This window comes from Marmota flaviventris, chromosome 11 (genome assembly GCF_047511675.1).
Source record: "Marmota flaviventris isolate mMarFla1 chromosome 11, mMarFla1.hap1, whole genome shotgun sequence".
Classification (NCBI taxonomy): domain Eukaryota; kingdom Metazoa; phylum Chordata; class Mammalia; order Rodentia; family Sciuridae; genus Marmota; species Marmota flaviventris.
The window spans coordinates 100,184,865-100,207,169 of NC_092508.1; positions in this window are offsets into that span (position 1 = coordinate 100,184,865).

A 22,305-nucleotide genomic window follows, 5' to 3' on the forward strand; every position below is an offset into this window, starting at 1 on the left:
AATAAATAAAGAGCTTTAAAAATGTGTATATGTGTGCATGCAAGTATATTTATGTATGTGTATGTTTTTAATGTCTAGTGTTGAAGACAGGAGAGTTCTCCACAAGTGACAAGTAATTCCAGATGGTGGAGGTCCTGAGTGAAGAAATTGTGGAGCAGAAACTTCTACCTGCCTTAACACGGACTTATAATAGGAATGAAAAATAATATGCTTTGCTTTAAAACATAGAGATTTTTGAGCCTAATTGTTACTGAAGCATAACTTAACCAATCCTGATCAAATCAAATGGCAAGATAAATAAAAAACAATACATTGTAAAGTGTGATTGCCTTCTCAATCTACTTCTGAAAACTGAGTGACATTGGATAAGTTAGTTAACTTATATGTGCTAAGACTTTCTCATCTGAAAAATGATAATATTTTCTTGTAGGATTGTTGGGTTGTTGTGAAGATTATGTTTGAGGTGACGGATATGCCAAATTCTTTGGTGTGATTAGTACACAGTATTTGCATGTGTTGAAATGTCACACTGTAGCCCATAATATATATAAAATTACTATACTCAAAACTAAAAATATTTTTTAAACTAAAAATATATTAAAATAAAAACAATATTAATAGTGATAATACACATAAAACACTTAAAGCGATGCCTAGTACCCATTAGCTATTCAAAACACTTATTAATATTATTATTATTATTATTACAATATAGTTTGAAGTAGAATAATTTGGCTTCAAGGTATTAAAACAACTTATTAGTGATAAACACTATTTTTATTTTTTAAAGGATTGGATTCTTAAAGGAATTCAATCACTTACTTTAATTTTTAAAAATATATACATTATAACAGGGATGTTTTCTTATTTTATTTCATTTATATTTACAGCTTTTTTTTTTTTTGGTGGGAAATGATTGTACTTTTCTTTTAGTTACTGAGAAAACTTACCACATTCAGCATGAAAACACAATTTTCTCCAATATCACAGTTTGTGCCATCTCTCTGCCACATTCCATCTGTGTTTAGAGATATAACACTAAAATTGTGAGATTAATGTGGTTTTATCGCTATTGTGGCAAGAATTTCACTTTAACTTGAATTAGTTACTAAATTCAAACAAATGTAATAAGTAGGCAATATATAACTTGGTAGAAAAAAAAGTAAGTTTGAGATAAACAAATTGGTGGATATTATGGAACCCCTCTTCCGTCAGCAGTTATGAAATTTTAGTTTGGCTTTCCAAAAATGGCTGCTTTACCAAAAGAAAATAGGCAAAATTAGTCACCAAGTGCCCCTTGCAGGAAACTTCGTTCAGAGTTGTTAGATAAGTGTCTGAAACTATTATGATGCAGATATGCGGTGTCCCCCAAAAGCTCATGTGTGAGATAATGCAAGAAACTTTAGAGGTAAAATGATTAGATTATGAGAGACTTAGCCTAATCACTGAATTAGTCCACTAATAGGGGTTAACTGGGTTAGTTGTAGGCAGGTAGGTGTGGCTGCACAGAAGGGTCAATGAGGCATGTTCTTGGGTTTATATTTTGTCCATTGTGAAGGAAACACTTTCTGTTTCCCAGTGCCATTTCCTGAGGTGCTTTTCTCCACCACCTTCTTCCTCAATGATGTTCTGCCTCACCTCAGGCCCCAAAGAGTGGGGTCAAACATCTATGGACTAAAACTTCTGAAACTGTGAGCCCTAACAAACTTTTCCTCCTCCAATTGTTCTCTCGTCAGGTCTTTTCAACACAGTATAGAGAAAGCTGACTAAAATAGATATCAACCGTTACACTGTGAGGTTGTCCTGTGTTTTGACCCCTCAAATTCTCTAAGAATTTCTTGCAATGACTCCACATCTTCAGTAATGAGGGAAGTATGATTTTTTTGTTTTGTTTTGGGGTTGGGGGAGTGCAGGGATTGAACTCAGGGGCATTCGACCACTGAACCACATCCCTATTCCTATTTTTTTTGTATTTTATTTAGAGACAGGGTCTATACTGAGTTGTTTAGTGCCTCGCTTTTTGCTGAGGCTGGCTTTGAACTTGAGATCCTCCTGTCTCAGCCTCCAAAGTCCCTGAGATTACAGGCATGTACCACAGCTCCCAGCAATTCCAGTTCTTTTGGAGATACCTTTAATCATGTTTTCTATCTGACTGTCAAGCAAACAAAAACAAACCCTTTCAATTTTAAATCCACATCCATCAACCTGCTCTTTCACTAAATCAAATATTTATGTGACTGGAAAGATGAAACTAAGTGAGAGGGTAGGTGGGATCCTTAGATATAGCTATATTTGTCTTCTCCCTTTCACCTTGAACTTCCTCTTTTCCCCACTGACTTAACCCAGACCTTTAATCTCTTCTATTTGAACCCTACAGCAAAACAAAGCAAGTTAAATAAATAAAACCGCCACATCCTATTGAGCAGGAATAGAAATGGCAGCTCACTTTTAATAGCCATGTGTTTTCTCTCAGATCTCAGTGTGAAGGTATTTTTACCCTGAGTAGAATTGGCAAGTGTTTATACCATTCACTCACTTATGTGGGTGTAAGATATCTGAGTGCATGTATGAATAAATTTTTCCTAAAACTGAATGTCTTTTGTTGCTATCAATGTACAGGAAGTTGTGAAGAACCATCTGTCCTTCCCCAGGGATACACAGAATAGATTTAATGGAATAAGCCAAGAAACACAAGCCAAAGCCTAGGTCCTAAACTACATATTGTCACTCATGCATCATCCTCACTACATGACATGGGGAAAATTGACTGCCTGTCTGGTCTTTGCTTCTCTATTGCATAATGATAGATTCATATGAGTACAATGGAAAATTTTAAAAAAATTCTTGTTTCCTTAAAAAAAAAAAGTCTCTATTGGGGGGAAAAAAGCATCATATGAGAAGTCAAGAAGATAGGTAAAATTGGATGTGATTAATTAAATCATGATAAAAATTGACTGCTGTTATTGGAGAAGTGAATTGGGTATTATGCTCATGAATTAATTTATGTCATTTAAATTTCCTGAGCGTATTACAAATTCAGAATTATATACTATTCACATCTTGACCCAAAAAGACTGGACTTGAGATAATTAAAAGTCACCCATTTTCACTAATGAAAATTTGCACAGCCAGTTTTGGACCTCCAGTTTTGCCTGACTCTGAAGCCAGCATCCTTAAACACTATGCTCTGTGACACCCTTCCCCGCCACCAACCATTGCAATTACTACCAGATCTAAGAAAAAAAAAAGCTATATACATACACAAGATGCAAAAATTTCAGTAAATTAAGTAAAAATACAAAGTTAAAAATGTATTTGATCTATGATTGAAATTACAAAACACAAACACACAAATACAAACAGAGGCTGAAAGGATTTATGCCAAATGTTATTGGTAGTGGCACTTTTCAGGTTGTTAAACTCTGCTTCTAAAATTTTTATTATTATTATTTTTTATGTTTTGTACATTTTCCAACAGGAAGTATATTTAATGAAAACTGAATAGATTTCATAGTAAAGATAATATTAGTATAGGCAGGTAAAGTGTGGTCTCAAGACCTACCACTCATGTCTGGGACAGTCCTTTGACTGTCCCAAGACATGTTCTCAAGGAAGGATAATCCTGGCAGCTTAGGGCTAGGACATAGCTCAGTGGTACAGCATGTATTTAGCATGGGTGACCTCCCAGCATTCACTCCCCAGTAACACCTCCAAAAATAAAAATAACAGAAGCTGACATTTAATGACTATTTTACACTTACCAGGGATTGAGGAAAATACTGTATTTTTGTTTTCCACTGAATTCACAAGACTACTGTATGGAGGGGGTCCTATTCTCTTTTCCATGTTACATGATAAAGAACTGAAATCCAAAAAAGTTAAATAACTTCTGGAATTCACTCATCAAGATTGTAGTGGAGCAAAGTGAAATTCCTTTACCATTAAATAGCACTGCCTATCAAGCCTTAGAGTCCTAGTGACTTGGAAGTCCAAAGGTAACTTCAAGGAGGTCACCTTTATCACATTTCTATATTAGAATTAAAAAAAAAATAGACTGCTGATGGTTTAAATTTATAGTCACAGGGAAAATTTGGAATTTTAAAGTTAATGCTTAATGAATTACTTCATCAATTTCCCATTTACAGCAATTTATTTGGTGGGGAAAAAAAGCAACCTTTGTCCCAGTTTATCTCCTCAGGCTAGTTTCTTAGTTTCTAAACATTTGGGGGGAAAAAAATGTCCTTTAATTATGAAAGCAATTTTGGTGAAAAAAAAGTCAGCATTTTTTATTCATTGATGGATTGATTTTTAGAATGCCTGCAGCTATGCAATTCAAGACTCCACAATGAGAGAAGAAATTGATGTTCAGATACAAGAGCAAAGTAAACTATCTCATATATGAATCCTTCAGTTACAGGTAAGTTTGGGAAAAAATTAACACAGCAAGCAGATTAGCCTGAATATTGTTTTATAATTACTTCAGGGGTACCACTGTCATGTTTAACAATTGATGTCATGATGTAGTCATGATGTGGCATCCAAGCATCATGGTGTTAACACTTGTTCCATTTGTCCCCAAACAATTGATCTGTTCCTCTTGGCAGCACTTGATACCATCTCAGTTCTATCTATCAAACTTTATGAAGAGTCTGCCATGATCCAGAAATTCTCCCAGTATTGCAGAGACAACCACTATGATGCTATCCTTGTCCTCCTAGCCTATTGGATCCTAATCATAGACTGCTTTGCATCTCAGAGATGGACTAACATATGTCAAAATGCATTTTATGCACCAAGTAGGTTACTAGAATGGAATTTCTCTCCAAATAGTACTAGATTGGAGGAAAATGTAAGCCAGCAACAAAGTCATTCATGTCTTATAAAACTAAGTTAATGGAAATGTCTAGCAGAGGATAGAGAAAAATGAGGAAGAGAAGCAAAGGGGGTGGTTTTGTTCACTGAACTCTCAGGGAGAAATAAGACGACTCATATAGATCTCACAAATATCGTAGCCTGTTAAAACATGACAGGGAGGCAGCTACAGAGAAGTCAGCGGGTGCGAGGGCACTGGTAGTAGTAGTTCTCTGAATTAAAGGACAGATGGGTACTACAATCAGCATGCCCTCTGGTAGGATGCAGAGTCTGTGGTCAGTCCTCTGCAAAGAGCTCTACACCCTGAAGATCTCTGCAGACTACTGACATGAACCTGTGTTCCTCATCGCATGCAGTAGGATCCAAGAAGCTCTATGCCATCAGATATTTTAAGAGCCACAAGTATAAACTAGATATTCTGTCCCCAACTTCTGCCCCTATCACAATGAAGATTAAAAATAAAAAACAAAAACTGAAGTGGATTGAAATTACACCTCCTAGATCCTGTCAACCTCTTGCCCCTATGATTATTCCAAACTGAAAAAATTGTCTAAATTCAAAGACTACACAGACCATATCAACTAACAAAATGTGCAGTGATTTAAGATAACTCCAGTGGTTTAGGCTTCCATCTGAATTTCTAACACAGCATGCATGCATGAATGCATAAATAAATAAACAAACAAACAAATAAATAAACAGCTTTATACAGATGCAATTTACATGGCATATAATTCACTCATTTAAAGTATATGATTCAGGCTGGGATGTTACTAAGTGGTAGAATCCTTTCCTAGTATGTATGAGGCTTTGAATTCTACTCCCAGTGTTGCAAAAGTAAACAAATAAATTAATTTATTCAATTAATGTATATAATGATTTTCAGTATATTCCCAGGTATATATAGCAACCTCCACAGTTAATTTTAGAATATTTTTCTTTACCTAAGAATATACCCTTTAGCTATTACCCTTTCACCCTACCCAACATTACTGCTTCATAATTAACATTGTAGTTCATACATAAATATGCCTGTTCTGCGTATTTCATATAAATGGAATATTATACCATGTGACTTGGTGTGTTTGGCTTATTTCATTTAACATAGTGTTTTCAACTTTAACCTAAGGACACCAACTTTCATTACTTCAACCATTTTACAGATAACTTAATGTCCTTTGCAAGGATATGCCACATTTAAATTTTTGTTATTATCTGACTTTTTGATTCTAGTTTTGTTAGCCAGTAGGAAGCAATATCTTATCCTGATTTTGACTAGCTGTTCTCTGAGGTCTCACAATGTCAAACATCTTTTCATGAATTCCTTGTCCATTTGTATAGTTTCTTTGGAGAACTGTTTATTCAGAATTTTTGTATATTTTAAAAATTGAGTTCTCTTCTTATTTTGACTTTAACTAGTTATTAGATTTCTAGCTATAAGTCCCTCCTTATATACATGATTTTGCAAACATTTTTCTTCTGTTCTTTTAGTTTTTACTTTCTTGATAGTGTACTTTAAAACACATATACACACACACAATAGTTTTTTTTTTTTTTAATTTTTTTTTATTGGTTGTTAAAAACATTATAAAGCTCTTGACATATCATATTTCATACATTAGATTCAAGTTGGTTATGAACTCCCAATTTTACCCCAAATACAGATTGCAGAATCACATCAGTTACACACCCACGTTTTTACATATTGCCATACTAGTGACTGTTGCATTCTGCTACCTTTCCTATCCTCTACCATCCCCCCTCCCTCCCCTCCCATCTTCTCTCTCTACCCCATCCACTGTAATTCGTATCTCTCCTTGTTTATTTTCCCATTCCCCTCACAACCTCTTATATGTAATTTTGTATAACAATGAGGGTCTCCCTCCATTACCATGCAATTTCCCTTTTCTCTCCCTTTCCATCCCACCTCATGTATCTGTTTAATGTTAATCTTTTCTTCCTGCTCTTCCTCCCTGCTCTGTTCTTAGTTGCTCTCATTATATCAAAGAAGACATTTGGTATTTGTTTTTTAGGGATTGGCTAGCTTCACTAAGCATAATCTGCTCTAGTGCCATCCATTTCCCTGCAAATTCTATGATTTTGTCATTTTTTAGTGCTGCGTAATACTCCATGGTGTATAAATGCCACATTTTTTTTATCCATTCATCAATTGAAGGGCATCTGGGTTGGTTCCACAGTCTAGCAATTGTGAATTGTGCTGCTATGAACATCGATGTAGCAGTATCCCTGTAGTACGCTCTTTTAAGGTCTTCGGGGAAAAGTCCAAGAAGGGCAATAGCTGGGTCAAATGGTGGTTCCATTCCCAGCTTTCCCAGGAATCTCCATACTGATTTCCAGATTGGCTGCACCAGTTTGCAGTCCCACCAGCAATGTACAAGAGTACCCTTTTCCCCACATCCTCTCCAGCACTTGTTGTTGTTTGACTTCATAGTGGCTGCCAATCTTACTGGAGTGAGATGGTATCTTAGGGTGGTTTTGATTTGCATTTTTCTGACTGCTAGAGATGGTGAGCATTTTTTCATGTACTTGTTGATTGATTGTATGTCCTCCTCTGAGAAGTGTCTGTTCAGGTCTTTGGCCCATTTGTTGATTGCGTTATTTGTTTTCTTATTGTTTAATTTTTTGAGTTCTTTGTATACTCTGGATATTAGGGCTCTATCTGAAGTGTGAGGAGTAAAAATTTGTTCCCATGATGTAGGCTCCCTATTTACCTCTTTTATTGTTTCTCTTGCTGAGAGAAAACTTTTCAGTTTAAGTAAGTCCCATTTGTTGATTTTTGTTATCAACTTTTGTGCTATGGGTGTCCTATTAAGGAATTTGGAGCCCGACCCTACAATATGTAGATCGTAGCCAACTTTTTCTTCTATCAGACGCAGAGTCTCTGATTTGATATCTAGCTCCTTGATCCACTTTGAGTTAACTTTTGTGCATGGCGAGAGGAGGGGATTCAGTTTCATTTTGTTGCATATGGATTTCCAGTTTTCCCAGCACCATTTGTTGAAGATGCTATCCTCCCTCCATTGCATGCTTTTAGCCCCTTTATCAAATATAAGATAGTTGTAGCTTTGTGGATTAGTCTCTGTGTCCTCTATTCTGTACCATTGGTCCACCCTCCTGTTTTGGTACCAGTACCATGCTGTTTTTGTTACTATTGCTCTGTAATATAGTTTTAAGTCTGGTATCGCTATACCGCCTGATTCGCACTTCCTACTTAGAATTGCTTTTGCTATTCTGGGTCTTTTATTCTTCCATATGAATTTCATGATTGCTTTATCCATTTCTACAAGAAATGCCGTTGGGATTTTGATTGGCATTGCATTAAACCTATAGAGAACTTTTGGTAATATCGCCATTTTGATGATGTTAGTTCTGCCTATCCATGAACAGGGTATATTTTTCCATCTTCTAAGATCTTCTTCTACTTCTCTTTTTAGGGTTTTGTAGTTTTCATTATATAAATCTTTCACCTCTTTTGTTAGGTTGATTCCCAAGTATTTTATTTTTTTTGAGGATATTGTGAATGGAGTGTTTTTCCTCATTTCCGTTTCAGAAGTTTTGTCGCTGATATACAGAAATGCCTTTGATTTATGCGTGTTGATTTTATATCCTGCCACTTTGCTGAATTCATTTATTAGTTCTAGTAGTTTTTTTGTAGACCCTTTTGGGTCTTCTAGGTATAGAATCATGTCATCTGCAAATAGTGATAATTTAAGTTCTTCCTTTCCTATTTTTATGCCTTTAATTTCTTTCGTCTGTCTAATTGCTCTGGCCAGTGTTTCGAGAACAATATTGAATAGAAGTGGTGATAGAGGGCATCCTTGTCTTGTTCCAGATTTTAGGGGGAATGCCTTCAATTTTTCTCCATTGAGAATGATGCTAGCCTGAGGCTTAGCATAGATAGCTTTTACAATGTCGAGGTAAGTTCCTGTTATCCCTATTTTTTCTAATGTTTTGAACATAAAGGGATGCTGTACTTTGTCGAATGCTTTTTCTGCGTCTATTGAGATGATCATATGGTTCTTATTTTTAAGTCTATTGATGTGGTGAATAACATTTATTGATTTCCGTATATTGAACCATCCTTGCATCCCAGGGATGAATCCTACTTGATCATGGTGCACAATTTTTTTGATGTGCCTTTGTATCCGATTCGCCAGAATTTTATTGAGAATTTTTGCATCTAGGTTCATCAGAGATATTGGTCTGTAGTTTTCTTTCTTTGAGGTGTCTTTGTCTGGTTTCGGAATCAGGGTGATGTTGGCCTCATAGAATGAATTTGGCAGAGCTCCTTCTTTTTCTATTTCCTGAAATAACTTGAAAAGTATTGGCATTAATTCTTCCTTAAAGGTTTTGTAAAACTCCGCTGTATACCCATCCGGTCCCGGGCTTTTCTTGGTTGGAAGTCTGTTGATTGCTTCTTCTATTTCATCTATTGTTATTGGTCTGTTTAAGTTGTGAGTATCCTCCTGACTCAGTCTGGGTAAATCGTATGACTTAAGGAATTTATCGATGTCTTCACTATCTTCTATTTTATTGGAATATAGGTTTTCAAAATAATTTCTAATTGTCTTCTGTATTTCTGTAGTGTCTGTTGTGATATTGCCTTTTCCATCCCGTATGTTAGTGATTTGAGTTCTCTCTCTTCTTCTCTTCGTTAGCATGGCTAAAGGTCTGTCGATCTTATTTATTTTTTCAAAGAACCAACTTTTAGTTCTGTTAATTTTTTCAATAGTTTCTTTTATTTCAATTTCGTTGATTTCCGCTCTGATTTTGATTATTTCTTGCCTTCTGCTACATTTGCTGTTGTTTTGCTCTTCCTTTTCTAGGGCTTTGAGGTGAAGTGTGAGCTCATTTATTTGTTGGTTTTTCCTTTTTTTGAGGAATGACCTCCAAGCGATGAATTTCCCTCTTAAAACTGCTTTCATTGTGTCCCATAGATTCCGATATGTTGTGTCTGTATTTTCATTTATCTCTAAGAATTTTCTGATTTCTTCCTTTATGTCTTCTGTAACCCATTGATCATTCAGTAACATATTGTTCATTTTCCATGTGATGTAGGATTTTTCCTTCCTTCTTTTATCATTGATTTCCAGTTTCATTCCATTATGATCAGATAAAATGCATGGTATTATCTCCACCCCTGTATATTTACTGAGGGTTGCCCTATGGCATAATATATGGTCTATTTTTGAGGAGGATCCATGTGCTGCTGAGTAAAAAGTATATCCACTTGATGATGGTTGATATATTCTATATATGTCAGTTAAGTCTAGGTTGTTGATTGTGATATTGAGTTCTATAGTTTCTTTATTCAGCTTTTGTTTGGAGGATCTGTCCAATTGTGAGAGAGGTGTGTTGAAGTCACCCATAATTATTGTGTTGTGGTCTATTTGATTCTTGAACTTGAGGAGAATTTGTTTTATGAACGTCGCAGCACCATTATTTGGTGCATAAATATTGATAATTGTTATGTCTTGTTGGTGAATGGTTCCTTTTAACAGTATATAATGTCCTTCCTTATCCCTTTTGATTAATTTAGTCTTGAAGTCGATTTTATTCGATATGAGGATGGCCACCCCTGCTTGCTTACGAGGACCGTGTGCGTGGTATATTTTTTCCCAACCTTTCACCTTCAGCCTGTGTATGTCTTTTCCAATCAGATGTGTCTCCTGGAGGCAGCATATTGTTGGATTTGTTTTTTTAATCCATGTTACCAGCCTATGTCGCTTTATTGGAGAGTTTAAGCCATTAATGTTTAGAGTTACTATTGATATATGGTTTGTACTTCCAGCCATGTTTGATTATTTATCTTCTTCTTTTTTTTTTTTAATTTAGTTTGTTTCTCCATGGTTAGCTTTCCCCCCGCCCTCTGTCTTTATAGAGGCACTTCCCACTGATGGTTTTGGTTATTGTTTTTCATTTCTTCCTCGTGTAGTGTTTTGCTCAAGATGCTTTGCAATGCTGGTTTTCTGGCTGCAAATTCTTTTAGCTTTTGTTTATCATGAAAGATTTTTATTTCGTTATCGTACCTGAAGCTTAATTTTGCTGGATACAGAATTCTTGGTTGGCATCCATTGTCTTTCAGTGTTTGAAATACGTTGTTCCAGGATCTTCTCGCTTTCAGCGTCTGTGATGAAAAATCCGTTGTTAACCTTATTGGTTTACCCCTGAATGTAATCTGCCTCCTTTCTCTTGTAGCTTTTAGTATTTTCTCTTTGTTCTGTATATTGGATATCTTCATAACAATGTGTCTTGGCGTTGGTCTACTGTGATTTTGTGTGCTCGGTGTCCTGTATGCATCTACAATTTGTATATCCGTTTCCTTTTTTATTTCTGGAAAGTTTTCTGTAATTATTTCTTTCAGCAGGTTACTCATTCCCTTGGTTTGAATCTCTGTACCTTCTTCTATCCCGATGACTCGTAGGTTTGGTTTCTTTATGTTATCCCATATCTCTTGGATGTTTTTCTCGTGGTTTTTAACCAGCCTTTCTGAGTTGGCTAGGCTCTTTTCAAGATGATATATTTTGTCTTCATTATCTGATGTTCTGGCTTCTACTTGCTCCACTCTGTTAGTGATACTCTCAATTGAGTTTTTAATTTGGTTTATCGTTTCCTTCATTTCTAGAATTATTGTTTGGTTTTTTTTTATAATCTCAATCTCCTGATAAAGATGCTTAACTTCTTCTTTTATCTGTCTATGTAATTCATTTTCAAAGTGTTCTTTCACTGTTTGAATTTGCTGTCTCGTATCTTCTTTAAGGTTCCATTCCATCTGTCTAAGGTATTCCTTGAGTTCTTTATATGACCATTTTTCTGCTGACTCTAGGTCCTCCTGAATATTTAGGCTGTCCTTCATTGTTTGTACTACTTTTCTTCCTTGCTTTTTTATGCTGCTCATGTTTCTTCTTGTTCTGTTTGACTGCTGAGTTACTGTTTACTCTTATAGATTTATTTGATGCTTGAGAGGAAAGATATTAGAAGGGAAGGGAAGAAGTCACTAAAGAGAATGAGAGTAGGCAGGTAGAATTCAAGGAAGGGGGAATAAGAAAATTGAAAAGAAATGAAAAGACAAAAGAAACAAGAATAACAAAGATTAGATAATAAAGAAAGAAAGGAAAGATGAAAAAAAAAATTTTAAGAAAAATAATAGTGATAATAAAAAATTAAAATTAAAATTAAAAAAATAATAATAAAATAAAAAAAATTAAAAAAAATAGAAACATTGAAAAAAAGTTAAAGAACAACAACAAATAAAAATTGAAAATGAAAGAAAAAGAAGAGAAAAAAAGAAAAGAAAAAAAAACAAAAAAGAAAAAAAAATGATAATAATAATAATAAATGCAGTCCTAGAGTTCTATTAACTCCTCTTCCAGTAGGTGGAGCTGTGCCCACTGGGCCAAGCTTCTCCTCTCAACAGGTGGGAACCATTCACTGTGCAGCCGCTCTTTCTCCTAGACTGGGCGGGTCTCCAATCCTGAGTGTCTAGGGCCTTGTCTTGTGTTTCCTCAAGCCAGGCCGTGCTCACCTGTGGCGCTCACCACAATACTGGCTACACGCCAGGTCTGCTGCTCCTGGGAGCCCTGTTTTCATGAACACCTGGGCTCACTCTCCCTGTTTGCCTCCCTCAGACCCTAAGTTTGTAGAGCTTGGGGCTGAGATCCCCCAGCGAATTTGCTTGCCCTCCTGTAGCCACGCCCCCGGTAGCTGGTGCAAGAGACCTCAGTTGTCAGCACTGGTGGGAGCAGTAGCCGGGAGTTCCGCGCCGCGAGTCCCGCACTACTCCTGATTCCCTCGGTCTGGTTATTGCGTTCACAGGAGAGCTGGGAGTGGCCCTTAAGTTTTCCTTGCTGTGTGGAGAGAGATGACTAGGGGATTACACACCTGTCGCGCTGGTTTCAATGCAGTTATCTCCTCCGCCCGTGATGCCGTTTCTCTGCCATGGTGATATCCCATGCAAATGGTGACCGTTTGTTCCCTTTGCCAGGTGACCAATGCAACGGGTGGGTCCTGACTGTCTCTCCCAATCCCCGTTTCAGTCCTGTGGCCACTGCCTATGAAGGCTCGGTTGGCTTTTACCTCTGTAAGTTCCTAAGGGCCAGCCAATTATTTCAGCGGGATCGTTAGTGCTGAGTCACAGGAAGCAGGCGAACCGGAGCTTAATTGCTTCCGATTTGGGCTCTGTGTGTGTGTTCTGAGGGGCCCAGCCTGTACACCCCAGATCCACGTCAGCTCAGCATTGCCTAGTGATCCTGAGCAAACAGCATTTAGACAGTTTACGGCTCCCTATGCCCGCGCAGTTGAAGATGTCAGAGACTTGATCTCTCTGCTCCTGCCACCATGTTACATCTCCTCAATGCTATTCATGTTGCCCTTACAGCTTCCTGGTATAAGCAAGTTCTTGGGATTATACAAACTGCTGCTTCTGTTTCCAGTCCAGATTTCTAGAAATGAAACCCTGCCGCTGTCGCTGTCTCTGGGCCACGCTTGTCTGCGACCGTAGCAGAGCCGCCCTGGCTTCCGCAGCTCTTCAGCCCTGTGCCCGGCCCCAGGGGCCCAAGCGGCTGCCGCCGCGGCTCTCCGTCCCCCTCCTCCGGAGCACGGGTCCCCTGGCAGGGGGGTGCAGAACGACCCCAGAGCAGGCTCTGCCCGAAGGTGCAGCGGCGAACAGGCCACCGAGACGCTCGAGGCTGCAGTCCAGCCTTCGGAGGACAGGGCTCGGCACGCAGCCCAGCTCCAACCTCTAGGTGCGGCTGCCGGACAGTGTATACAGAGCCATCAAGACAGCAAGCAGAAAGCAAATGGCGGCTCCCGCGGAGTGGATTTTCGGCACAGAAACCACAGCCCCGCCAACAAACCCAATCCACAAACTCTCCCTGTATAAAAAGTATTCAAAAAAAAAAAAAAAAAAAAGGCGGGGCGCACTGAGCTTTCTTTGCCTCGGGTACTTACAATCCACTGCTGATTACACCTTCAGCTTCTCCGCCCGGAACGAAGCGAAAGAGGAAGCAGATGGGAGCAAAGCGCCCACGGCTCTGGGCAGCCAAGCGTCTCTTTTTCGATTTCTTTGTTCTTCCTGCTCCTTGGCAAAGTGGTCCGCTACAGATTAACGGTGAAATGAGCTCTAACAGAAATCTCTATTAAAGCCGCTGCTTTGAGCACCACGCTCAGCACTTCAGCAACCCCCGTACGCAGCGGCCATCTTTTCCCTCCCGGCCACACAATAGTTTTAATGAAGCTCAATTTATTTATTTTTTTCTTCTGTTGCTCTTATTTTTGGTATTATCTTTAATAATCCATTGGCATTCTTGTAAGGAGTTAGCTGAAAGATATTATTTCTGGGCTCCCTATTCTGGCCTTACAAAATTTTGATTACTATATCTTTGGACTAAGTTATGAAATTGGAGAGTATAAGCCACACAAATATTACCCTAATTATTTAGTATTCTTTGAACTATTTTAATTCTCATGCTATTCTATATAAATTTTAGAATCACTTTGCCATCAGAGTGCAGGCTACTCAGCAGGCTGAGGTGCGAGGATCAAGGATAGAAAGTTCAAGGGCAACTTGGGCAACTTAGTTAGACCCTGTCTATAAATAAATAAATAAATAAATAAATAAGGTTGGAGAGATGTTTTAGAAGTGGAATACTTCTCAACCCCAAATACCACAAAGAATCACCTTGTCAATTTTAGCAATGTTACTTTTCTGAATGACGAACAGGAGACTTTTTTCTATTTACTAATGTATTTTAAAAATAAATTTAAACAAAGTTTTATAGTTCTGAGAGTATGTTTTGTACTTATTTTGTAAAATATACTAATTGTTATTTGTATTATTGTAAATGGAATGTTGTTTTGAATTTCTCTTTCAGGTTATTAGTTTGCGTTCAGATTATATTTATATAAGTACAATTTAGTATTTGTATGTTGATCTCACATCCTAAAACTTTGCTGATCTCATTTATTAGTTCTAATAGTATTTAGTGAATTGCCTAGGAGTATACACATATGATTCCATCATTTGTGAATAGAGATACTTTTATCTTTTCTTTTCTCACCTGGACATATTTGAGTTCTTTTTATTGTTTCATTTTCTGGACTACAGTCATTGGTTCGACGTTGATTAGAAGTGGCAAAAGAGGACATCTTCGTCTTGTTTCTAAACTTATGATGGAAAGCATCCAGTTTTTCAGCATTAGGCATGATGTTAGCTCTCTCTATGAGTGTGTGTGTGTGTGTGTGTGTGTGTGTGTGTGTCTTACATGTCCATCATCAGGTAAAAGAAGCTTCTGTCTTCTAGTTTATTTTTATCATAAATGCCTATTAGATTTTTCCAATGATTTCTTTTCTGAATCTATTGTGATGATCATTATGCTAATTGATTTTCAGATGTTAAAGCAATCTTGCCCTTGTGGAATAAATTCTACTTGGTCCTAGTGTACAGTTCTTTTTTTAAATGTTTCTGTTCGTGCATTATAGCTCTACAAAATACTGGAGTTCATTTTGACATAATCATATGTGCCTGTAATATAATTTTCTCCACTTCAGTCTCTAGTACCTCTTTCTTTCCTCCATTCATCCTTTCCTCTGTTCAGCTATCTCTACTTTACTGGTCTTATTTCTATTTTTTTAAATTGGTGCCTTATAGATACACATGCATGTACATGTGTAGATACACATATATAGATACACATGTATGTGTATCTAAAAAGGTAAAATTCACTATGGAATATTCATATACATACATATTAATAATTTGCTCAGCTTCATTCTGCAGACCTTCCCTTTTCTTATCCCTCCTTCCTTGCCCCATAATTCCCTTCCCTTCGGATACTTCCCCATCTCCCTTCTAGTTTCATGTAATTCCCCCCTCCCTGGCATTTTGGTTTCCTTATTTTGTTCTAACTTCTATAAATGAGAGAAACCATTTGATCCTCAGCTTTCTGAGTCTGGTTTATTTCATTTAGCATGATGTTCTCTAGTTCCATTAATGTATAAGCAAATGGCATACTTTCACTCTTTGTGACTGAATACAACTGTATTGTGTATATATACTGCATTTTGTTTATCAAGTTGTCTACTGAGGGATACCTGGGTTAGCTTCATAACTTGACTTTTGTGAATGGTACTGATATAAACATTGGTATGAGCAATTGATATAATATGCTGGTTATAGTTCTTATGGATAAATACCAAGGATTGAAATAGCTGGCTCTCATGGTGGTTCCATTCCTTGTATTTTGAACAATTGCCATATTGTTTTCCATAGTGGTTGTTCGGATTTGAAGTCCCACCAACAAAATTATGAGTGTACCTTTTCTGCCACATCCTCACCAATATTTATAATAATTTGTACTACTGATATTGACATTCTAACTGGAATGAGATGAAATCACAAGGTAGTTTTGGTATGCATTTCCCTGATTGCTAAGTATATTGAGCATTTTTTCATATATTTGTTGACCATTTGTATTTCTTTTTTTGAGAAATGTCTGCTTTAGTTTCTTTTGGCCATTTATTGATTGAATCATGTTCTTGAATATACAGAAGTAATACTGTCAAAATTTTATACTACCAAGAAGATTATATAGTTCTTTTTATAAACTGTTATGTTTAGCTTGTTTTTTTTTTATATTTATTTTTTTTTATTGTTGGTTGTTCAAAACATTACATAGTTCTTGATATATCATCTTTCACACTTTGCTTCAAGTGGGTTATGAACTCCCATTTTTAGCCCATATACAGATTGCAGAATCACATCAATTACACATCCATTGATTTACATATTGCCATACTAGTGACTGTCATGTTCTGCTACCTTTCCTATCCTCTACTATCCCCCCTCCCCTCCCCTCCCCACCCCTCTTCTCTCTCTACCCCCTCTACAGACCTTCATTTCTCCCCCTTGTATTATTTTTCTCTTTCCCCTCATTTCCTCTTGTATGTTCTTTTGTATAACCCTGAGGGTCTCCTTCCATTTCCATGCAATTTCCCTTTTCTCTCCCTTTCCCTCCCACCTCTCATCTCTGTTTAATGTTAATCTTCTTCTCATGCTCTTCGTCCCTACTCTGTTCTTAGTTACTCTCCTTATATTAAAGAAGACATTTGGCATTTGTTTTTTAGGGATTGGCTAGCTTCACTTAGCATAATCTGCTCTAGTGCCATCCATTTCCCTGCAAATTCTATGATTTTGTCATTTTTTAATGCAGAGTAATACTCCATTGTGTATAAATGCCACATTTTTTTAATCCATTCGTCTATTGAAGGGCATCTGGGTTGGTTCCACAGTCTTGCTATTGTGAATTGAGCTGCCATGAACATCGATGTAGCAGTGTCCCTGTAGCATGCTCTGTTTAGCTTGTTAATATTTTGTGGAGAATTTTGTGCCCAACACATAAACTATAGTGGTCTGTCCTATCCTACCTTGTGATGTTTTAGTGTAGTTTTGGTATTAACGTGATGATAACCCAATAAAGTAACTTGGGAAGTATTTGCTCATTTTTGTGTTTTAGGAGGGATTATGAAGTAAGGAATTGATATTAATTCTTTAAATGATTGAAATAATTCATCACTAAGTCATCTGGAAACTATTGCTAACAGGCAGTCAGTATAGATAGGTAAATCGAGTCAGGTCAGAGCAAGGAGGCCAATTTGAGTGAGTCCAGGAAGTTGGGAGACTGCCCCCTGAGGGACTGAAATGCCTTCAGAGCCCTTCCTCCACCCTATCAAGACAACCTTCCCCAGCTCCAACCTGTTGCCAAGGTAACCTGTCCAAGGAGTTGCCCCTCCCCACAGGGAGCTATAAAGTTGTTAATTAATGTGTCCTGGGCTGCTCCATCCTTCCCTTCCCCCTTCAGCCCACCTGTTTCCACCCTTTGGCCATCCCATCCAGCATTCCTAGGCCTAGTCACTTAGGCAGAAAGGAGTAAGATAAGGGGAAGAGGGCAGGAGAACAAAGGAAGTTTAAGACATATACAAAGGCAGAACACTTTGCTTTGCTTCTCAGGATACTAGGATACCAGCTATGACCCCCTTCTCCATCCAGGAAGAAGTCTGTTACCCTTTTTTAAATAAACCCTGCTTTATATGCCTGCCTCCGCGTGCTTCAAACTTCAACATGTGAGGGAGCAGAACTCTTCACTGATAACCAGCGGCATCATTACTACTAATAAATCTTAATTTTATCAGTCTATTCAGATTGACTACTTCTTCTTCAGTGGGTTTTAGTGTGATATAAATTTTTAGACATTTTTCCATTTCATTTATCAAAATTGGAAACATCATTTTTCAGAATATTTCCTTTTGATACTTTTTATTTTTATAAATCATTAATAATAACCCTCTTTCGTTACTGATTCTAGTTGCTTCTATTTTCTCTCTCTCTCTTTTTTTTTTTTTCTCCAGGTCAGTATGGCTCAAGGTTTGTCTGTATTGTTCTTTTCAAAGAACTAGCTTCTGTTTTATTGATTTCTTTCTTTCTTTCCTTTTTTTCTTCTCTATTTTACTAATTTTTGCTCTACCATTTATTATTGCCTCTGTGTTCTTTGCTTTAGATCTGTAAGTTCTCAAAACCCTCTTTGTGTAACTTTCTGTGCTATAAAGCTGTGCTCCTAGAGAGCTGTGGGGCTGTCTTCTGTTCCTGCAGTTTTTGGGAGAGGCAGCCTGGCCGGTCAAAATTATAAACTTGCTTTAATTTGATTTCAATTGGAGTCGGTGGTCTTTTCTTTGCATCATGGTTTAACAATTATCCTGGTGCAAATACCATGGACTGTTCTCTTCTAACTGAATTTCTGTAGATAGTCTCAAATAGATACTTGTTTTATGTGCTTTTATTCTTACAACCATTTCTAAACACTTAAAGGGTTGTGTTCTATGATTCCCACCAGTTATGTTAAGGAGTGGGTCAGCTGAAATTCTCATGATATTAATCTGGAAGTCAAATGAAAAATTCTTACCATTCTAGAATTGAAAGGTGAGATACCTTTGAAATGTTTCATCCCAATGGTGGGCTTTTAGAGAGGAGGGACTTGAAGTCAGAGTTGATACGTAAATCTCCCATGAAAAGACCAGCAGAAGATCCAAGCCTGAAGCACCCATCTCCCCTCTCCTCTCTGGATCTTTTTTCTATCCCCAGATTTGACAAACTATAATTTATGGGCTAAGTATAACCATGCCTACTTGCTAACAAATCATTCATTGCTTCTTACTTGTAATAACAATTGTGTTTAGTATTTGTGACAGTGGCTGAGAAAACTAAAAACATATTATCTATTGGGCTTTTGATAGAAATACTTTGACTAGTTCTACATTAAATAAATCCCTGAAACTCATTTTTTTTTTCAGTTCTGTTTCTTGAGATTTCTCCTCTTACCAATTTCCTTTACCAGCATGTTATAGGCAGGAGATAAGCTGTACAAACAAAGTGGAGATGCTGGGATCATTTAAATTTATAAGTTTGGAGTAAGAGCCTTGTAGCACTAAGACTCCGATTTTTATTAATGAACTATGCTGGTATAGGTGTCTCTGAAGCCTCCTGTTGAGATGGGAACTTCAGGAGGAGAGTTTCTGAGTGTACATGTGACAATAGTTCTCAGAATGTTGAAAACTTTGAAAACTTTCTTGGATTGCTCTCTCTAACATGAAAGACAGCCACCAAAGTGAAGAGGCAAGCCTGGTGTGATCCTCATAGAATCAGGAAGTAGAAAAAGAGGGCCAAGTCCCTGTTGCTCACACCAGATTTGCAGACTCCCTCTGTATCCTTTGTTAGCAGATCAAAACAAGAAACAACCAGCAACATGAAAATGTGATTTTGAGTCTCATCTCCAGCACGATGTAGGAGAGAACAAAAGGGCAGTTTTGAAGCCGGGAGACAAGTGATTCACAAATGGGGCATTTTTTAAATTTAATAGGCCATAGTGTATGCTTGGAAGAGGACTGTCACTGGGAGAAAACTTAGTCACTTGAAGGAGAATATGATCTGTGCATGAGAGTTACACTGAACAAGGCACACATATTTCAAAGCCATGATCACTAAAGAAATTAATTTAAAGCTCATGTGGAATGAAAAATAAGCATTGAGAAAAAAATATATATATATATATATTCACAAGGAGAGAAAATGGTTGTTAACTGATTGCAAAATGCAATCATTCAAAACCTAAGCCAACTATAAAATTAACTAAGGCAAGATGTAGGCTGTCGCTAACACTCACAGAATCCCAAATCAAGAAGTAGGTGTGTAGTTTGTGACTTTATAAGGCTTTTCTTTTTTCTTTTTTTTTTTTCTGGCAACCAATGAGAATAATTTGGGGATGACACAAGGTATATAACAAATCAAAAGTGAGACTTCGTAATTGGTTATCACTATGAAAACAGAATTAGTCAGGCAGTCAGTATAGATAGGTAAATCGAGTCAGGTCCTATCAAGGAGGCCAATTTGGAGTGAGTCCAGCAAGTTGGAGACTTTCCCCAGAGGAATTGAAATGTTAATTCCTTCTGAGCCCTTCCTCCACCCTTATCAAGAACCTGCCCCAGCTCCAACCTGCTGTTAAGGTAACCTGAAGTGTGCTTCTCTAATGTTCAAACTTCAACATGTGAGGACTTGTCACCAGTAACCAGTGGTAACATATTTGGAGGTTCCATGGAGATCTATACTGAGGCAAGCTCCTCTCCACGCACCCTACATCTGTTTGAGGTGTATCTTTCAGCCTCTTTCATTTTGGAGAATGATGGGCACCCATCAGCTACTTAATGCATAATGCAACTCTTGTAGGGACAGAGGAGGCAGGGCACCGAAGATAGCAGGAAACAGTTTTATTTGGCTGCATCCAGGTTCAGAGGGCACAGCTTTTGCTGTAATTAATCAATCCCCTGAACCCCAAGTTCTGGGAGTTTCAGAGTTTTATACCCAGCATGTAAGGGGAGGGGCTCAGAAGTTCACAGTCTGCAGAAATTCACATAAAAGCAGCTTTTTCTTTCACTGTTTTGGGCAAGTTAACCCTTCAAGGACAACACCTGAGAAGGGGAGAGCTTCTTCTCCCCTCTCTTTCCTCCCCAGGCCAGCTGTTACCATGGAGCCCAGTTGGTAGCTTATCTTAAAAATGTAGACATCTCTGTGAAGCCCAGCTCAAGGCCAGCAGCCTTGTTTGTACATTTCTACAAATTACTATAGGGGATATGTTTGTGAAAAACTTGTAAGGGGATGTCCAGCACCTGGAGTGCTGGTATCTTCCTGGCCACTGGCCAAGTAAACAGGGCAACATGAAAATAGGAAGTTTATCAACATTGAACTCTTTTGCAGAATCTCTTTTGCTAACAGTCCCAAAATCATCTATGGTGAAGAATTCTGGAGAAGCCCAGTTAAGACATTTCCGTGGAGGAAGGGGGTACCACTTCACAACCACCACACTTCAAGACTCGGGTGAAAGGTTTCCTGGTCTAGGCAGCATTCAATCACCTCTTCAATACAGAGCAGGCATGTTGGGTTCTGCCAAAGCCGCTTCCTATTCTTCTGTTCAGGTCCGGAGAGCAATTGGCATGAGTACACAGCGTCCCTAGTCCTGATCTGCCTTTGGATGCGTGAAGGTGGATGAAGGAGTATAGAACAACTGGGGAATTTCTGGCCTGGGCTACACTCAGGAATCCTCAGGTTCCTTCTCTAGAACCCCCTCCCGACTGCCCTAAGGGGTATCTAGGGTGATCAGTAGATGAATGGCACTGAGGAAAAGCCCCAATTACATTTGCCTCCATATGGGTTAGGCAACACTCCCCAACCCCGCATGCATTCCCTTCTGGATGTGCCCCTTCCTTCACCAGTCAGAAACACTAGTGATTTAGGTTGTAGGACTGAGAGAAGGACATGGGATGATTAGTAAGAAAACATCCAGGTTCCCTTTGTTGGCATAGTTAGCCTTCACAAGCCAGTTAAAAATCTCCAGTTACAGTTTCTGTGCTCAGATGTACTCAATGTATTAAAAAAAAAAAATTGCCACAAGAGGGAGGCATTTTTTTGACCAACCCCTCCCATAAACTCCTCCAGAAAAGGGTGTTTGTTATGCACTTAACAATCAATAGATGTTCCCCTTACTCTCTGGAGATTCCTTTAGTCTATAGGACAACAGTTAGGCACAAAAAGTTAAGACATATACAACTGTTCTCTTTTATTTTTATGGACTTTTCATAGTCAGGAGTTATAGTGGCAGGGAGAAAAGCAGTAATGCCTGTAAGTCTGAATCCTCCCAGGGTCTCTGACAGAGGGCAGACTGGGACCCTAGCACTTTGCCAAAGGAGGCCAGAAATAACTGGCAAAACCAGTGATGAGAGACAGATTTTCTGGACCATAATGAAGCTCAAATTTAGGGAGATGTCCCTAATATATTAGATAAATAGTTTTCTTTTAAGAGGGAAAGAACT